This window comes from Oryzias latipes, chromosome 22 (assembly GCF_053564925.1).
Source record: "Oryzias latipes strain Hd-rR chromosome 22, Olatipes_Hd-rR_3.1".
Lineage (NCBI taxonomy): Eukaryota > Metazoa > Chordata > Actinopteri > Beloniformes > Adrianichthyidae > Oryzias > Oryzias latipes.
This window is the reverse complement of record NC_136258.1, coordinates 3,343,491-3,349,490: the sequence shown is the minus strand read 5'-3', so window position 1 is coordinate 3,349,490 and position 6,000 is coordinate 3,343,491.

The following is a 6,000-nucleotide window of genomic DNA, read 5'->3' as shown; positions in this document are numbered from 1 at the left end:
AAATTGATTTGATGCCTCTTCACTGGCATCAGTTAGCAGCTCATGCAGAAACAATCAAACACATCAACGGTAATTTTCATCCATGTTTTTATATCTGAGCTCGTCTGTGGAGAAAGTCACCACCAGGAGGCTCTATTTTCCCCATTTGGATATGGAAGTGGTTTATTTCATGCAATAAAAACAAAAATAAAACTAATGAAGACAACACAAATATGTGAATCTTAACAGAGATATATCAAACTTAGGATAATTGGTGATGGAATGATTGGAAAATATATACATGTACATACATCCATATACACCAGTAAACTGGATGAACTTTATCCTGTTTAATTTATCAGGTATATCCTTTAATCAGGATATTTACTGTAAAACCCACTACAAGAACCTCCTGGTTGGTGTAGTCCAGGTTCAGAAGGAAACGGAAGTCTTGGGGGGGGGGGGCTTTCATTTTCTACCAGTTTACTATCATTTGGGATGATGCGTGTTGTAAAGCGCGCGTAAAAAGGTGCTATTTTAAAGAGTTACTTGCTTTAAACCCATTTTCACTCAAACTTCCTGGTGGACCTCAGCTGGTCCAACAGAACAGAAGCATAGTTTTCAGAACCCACTGAATCCATTTCAGGGTTGTGGGGTTGCTGGAGCCTATCCCAGCTATCCAGGGGCACACCCTGAACAGGTCACCAGTCTGCTGCAGGGACACACACTCACATGCGCACCTAGAGGCAATTTAGAGACATCAATGAACCCATCAAACATCATTTTTGGACTGTGGGAGGAAACCAGAGTTCTTGGAGAAACACCACACATGCACGAAGAGAACATGTGCAAGCAACCAAGAAAGGACCCAGGTGGGAACTAGGGCATTTACACTGTGAGGTGAGTGCTAACCACTTCACCACTGTGCAGCCCAGAACAGTAGCACTGACTAAATGTTTGTTTTTTCCAAAATAAAAGTGGTCCTTCGTGTTACTGAACATGGAGTCTGATGGATGAAACAAATGAAATTCATCCTTCAGTTTAGAGAGCCTGAAATGCTGGAGAAGTTTTTTCCCCTCTAATAAGAAGAGATCTTAGTAATTCGAATAAAAAAAAAAATTATTCGTGATACAAAAGATGTGCGTGAAACAAGTTCATAGTCGTTGGCGGTTGGGCTCTGGGCTGCTGATGTCCAGGATGCTGGTGGAACGTGCTGAGACCATATGAATGAACCCCAGAGGTTAGACGCTGATGGTGGTTGAGGGCCAGTCCATAATACAGCATTGGTGCAGGTGGAGGAAGTGGTGGAGGAGAGCTGGCAAAACCATCTAGAGATGGACAACTCCAGGCCTCAAATTCTGCATTCCTGCATGTTTTCCAACATACGGTACCTGCTCTGGCATGTTCTAATTGGCTGAACCAGGTAATCAGTCGTGAGTATGGCTTAGATCTCTCGAAATTATGCAGACACATCGGCCCTTAAGGCCTGGAGTTGCCCATCCCTGGTCTAGGATGTCTAAAGACATATAAGTCCATGAATGTAATCCTTGTGCTATCCTGGCACTTTAACATTGGCAACTGGGTCATCTAGATCAATGTTTTTCAACCTTTTCTGAGCCACGGCACACTTTAACCTTGTCTAAAATCCTGCGGCACACCAGCATCCAAAAATGATAAAAAAGGAAAAGCTCATAGTATGTATTGATCTACAGTCCCTCCACAATCTCACATGCATTTTTGTGATAATTGTGGCAGAAAAAGCTGGAAGTTGCAGCTGTTTTTTCTAAAAGATGTAATAAAAGTTAAGTTAAAAGATTCAAAAGCTGTCTGATATGTGTTTGTTGTTGTTTTAAGACGTTAAGAGGAGAGACTCATTGTGCGCTGAGACGCTGTCACTTTAACCCAATGCATCATGGGAGATGTAGTGATATCAGACAGACTCTTCTCTGAGCTTCATTGTTTTGTTCACTTGTTCCACGGTCTGACACCGGATTCCGTGGAAAGCTACACCGCTAAAGACGAGTTTTAGCTGGTGTTTTTGGTGGAACTGACAGACTTATGAGCAGAATCAGAACAAGGAAGTGAAGACTTTAACCACTTGTGATTGGTCAGACTGATGACATGTGATTAAGACTCCAAGAATGATTGGTGGAGACAGTTAAAGGGGCGGGACTTTTCAGAAAACAGCTGAAGCTGAGGCTAAATCGCGGTACCGTCATTCTTATCAAAATCTCTTTAATTTAATCAAATAAACACAAAGAAAAAAGTATTTTATGATCTTTCATATTCCTAACTACTCAGTATTTTATCAGGGCCTGTTTGGATGAACACAGAGCTGATATCCTGGAGATGGAAAATGTTTTTAGATCAGTTAATGAGGGCAATTTCCCACGGCACACTAGTGTGCCGCGGCGCACTGGTTGAAAAACACTGATCTAGACCAGTGTTTTTCAACCAGTGAAAAAACACTGAGTAGTTAGGAATATAAAAGATCTTAAAATTACTTTTTCTTTGTGTTTATTTAATTCTATTAAAGACATTTTGATAAGAATGACAGTACCGCGATTTAGCTGCAGCTATAACTGTGTAAGGAAAAGTCCCGCCCCTTTAACTGTCTCCGCCAATCATTCTTGAAGGCTTGATCACATGTCATCAGTCTGACCAATCAGAAGTGCTTAAAGTCTTCACTTCCTTGTTCTTAATTCTGCTGATAAAGTCGCTCAGTTCTAACATAAATACCAGCTATAGCTCGTCTTTAGCGGTGTAGCTTTCCAAAGAGTCCGGTGTCAGACCGTGAAACAAGTGAACAACACAATGAAGCTCAGAGACGCGAGTCTTTCTGTCCTTTTTCGGCAGTTTTCACACTACATCTCCCATGATGCATTGGCTTAAAGAAACAGCGCACAATGAGTCGTCCTTGTGAAACGTCTTGAAACCACAACAAACAAACAGTTTCTAAATTTTTCTAATTTAACTTTTATTTCATCTCCTAGAAAAAAACAGCCGCAACTTCCTGCTTTTTCTGCCACAAGTACCACAGAAATCCACGTGAGATTGCGGCGGGGGGGGGGGGGGGGGGGGTGCTGTCGATCAATACAGACCATGAATTTCGGCTTTTTTTTTTTTTTGGATGCTGGTGTGCCGCACGATTTTTGTCAAGGTTAAAGTGTGCCGTGGCTCAAAAAGGTTGAAAAACATTGATCTATACCCACTAGACAGTGCTCTGAACCTTTTTACATCAATGATTTGTGAACCTCTCTGGTGTTAATGGATTACATGAAATCTTTCCACCTTTATCATGGTAGGGAGAACACGTCAATGTAAGGGTGGGGTCATCTAAGATAGCACAAGGGTTAAAAGCAAAAATATGTTTGTGATTGGCTGAGAAGAAAAGGTGGGGAATTTATCAACTTTTTTAGAGTAAAGGCTTAATTGATGAGTGGCGTGCAGAGCGAGTGATGTAAGAACCCAGCTTACCTTGATGTGATGTGACGTAGATTTTCAATATGGAAATTGAAACAGAAAATGTTGCATAAAAAAGAGGAGGTTTGTGAGGTAGAAAATATGCTGGGCGGGCCACAACCTCCCTGCTTTGCTCCAATCTGATGCATCCACTTGTGGGAGACCAGATCTGTCTACCTCTTTGTTTTCCTCGTCAGAGCAGGAATCTGGCTCAAAACTGCAAGGCTAGATAGCTCCAATATTGCTCAGCATTTTTGTTGCACTGGGAATGTTGGGTTGGAGGGGTGGGGGTAAGTGGGAAAACATGTAAACCAGAGGTGTTGCACTCCATGTTTCGAGGGCTGGCATCCAGCTGGTTTTTCAGAAATCCGGCCCATCTTGCTGTTGATTACCTGGATCAGGTAATCTTCTTCTCTTAACTTGATTAACTTTCTTCTCTTGAGAGAATTTTTTTAGGTCCTTAGGCGGTTTCTCCTCCAAGCTCAGGTCCTCTACCAGAGAGAGGCACAGGACCTTGAGGGTCCTGTATTTTTGCTGGTCTTCCTGTTTCCCTTTTCTGGACTGAGATGTCTGAGGTCTTTTCACGAATTGGCTGTAGATCAATTTAGAGGTTACTGCCCCGGGTGGTCCAATTACCACGATCAACACTTTCACCTTCCATGCCCTTTTTTAGTTCTTCCCGAGTCCATGGTATTTTTCCAGTTTCTCATGTTCCTTCTTCTTGTTGCCATCACCTGGTTTTGCCACATTCACCACCAAGGCTTTCCTCTATTCTTTATCCACCACTGCAATGTGTGGTTGTTTTGTCATTACCATCCTGGAATATACATACACACTAACCTGCCACTTTTTTAGGTACATCTTGCAAGTACTGAGTTGGACCCTCTTTTGCCTTCAGAGCTCCCCTAATCCATGGTGGCAGAGATTCAACAAGGTAGTGGAAACATTCCTCAGAGAGTTTGGTGACATGACAGCATCACAATTGCTGCAGATTTGTCGGCTGTACATCCATGATGCCAATTTCCTGTTCCACCACATCCCAAAGGTGATCTATTTGGTTGAGATCTGGTTACTGCGAACTCATTGTCATGTTCAAGAAACCAGTCGGAGCTGATTCCAGCTTTTTGTTTATTTTATTTTTTTAAGTAAGACAAAACACACTGGACAGACAGATCTGACAAACGCAAAAAAAAGGGCGAAGAAGGAAAAAGTGTGGGGGAGAGAGAATGACAGCAAGAGAGAGAGAGAGATAATTCAATTCTATTACATACTTGCAATCTTGAACTGACAATCATGCATTCTGATAATTATACATATCTAGGGATGCAATAATAGAGATTCATGTAGATGGATAGGAAAGGCTATAGAAATATATGACTATACATTCATTATATCCTTAATAATAGAGAAGTCAAAAGCAGTAACCACACCCCATTACTGAAAAGCATACAGGACGATCTAACACGCTGGACCAACCTGCCTTTGTCCCTTATGGGCAAGGTAGCCACGGTTAAAATGAAAATCTTACCCAAGGTTAATTATCTCTTCTCAATGATTCCCACACAACCGCCATTAAAATGGTTCAAAACATTAGACTCATCCATATCAAGCTTTCTATGGAACAACAAACCTGCAAGAATTAGTCTAAAAACTTTAAAATCTGCAGAAAACTGTGGAGGATTAGAATTACCTAACTTCCACAAATACTTTCTTGCAAATAGATTACAATACATCTTAAAATGGTTAAAAAATAATCCAGAAACCAACTCATGGTTAGACTTGGAACAGGCGTTATGTGGAAAGATCAACCTGTCACAGCTACCATTTATTAGCCAAACAGTTAAAAAACAGGATTGTTTCAAAAGCATTAATATAAATGCCACCTTAACAGCCTGGTGGGAATTTCTCAAAATATCAAAATCATCAATTCAACCGTGCAAAATGACACCCATCTGGAACAACCCGGACATCCTTATTAACAAAAAAATGATTCACTTCCCAGCTTGGCAAGCAGGGGGCATAAAACAACTAGAGCACGTAATTATTGATAGAAGATTCATAACCCCCCAGGAACTTCAAGACAAACATGGAATAAATAACTTCTTGGAATATCAGCAACTTAAATCAAGTATTACTAAAAAGTATAAAATTAAAGACGACGATTTAAAGCTACCAGATGTAGTTACCACTCTGATTAATTTTTCAATGAATAGAACTCTCTCCAAAATATACAAACTTTTATGTAATTTAGATAACAATATTGCCCTTCCAACAAAAAAATGGGATGCAGATTTGAGCATCAGCACAGATGAAAGCTTCTGGTCAGAACTTTGTCTAAACACCTTTAAACTGACAAAAAGTCCAAATCTGCAGCTAATCCATCTCAAAACTCTTCACAGAATTTACTACACTGGACAGAGGATGTTCAAGATGGGTCTCAGTAACTCAGACATTTGCGAGCACTGTGATAATAATCTACCCGACAGCTACATGCACGCACTGTGGTTCTGCACTCCTGTCCAGGCTCTCTGGCAGCAGGTATGTGCCGATTTATCAGTC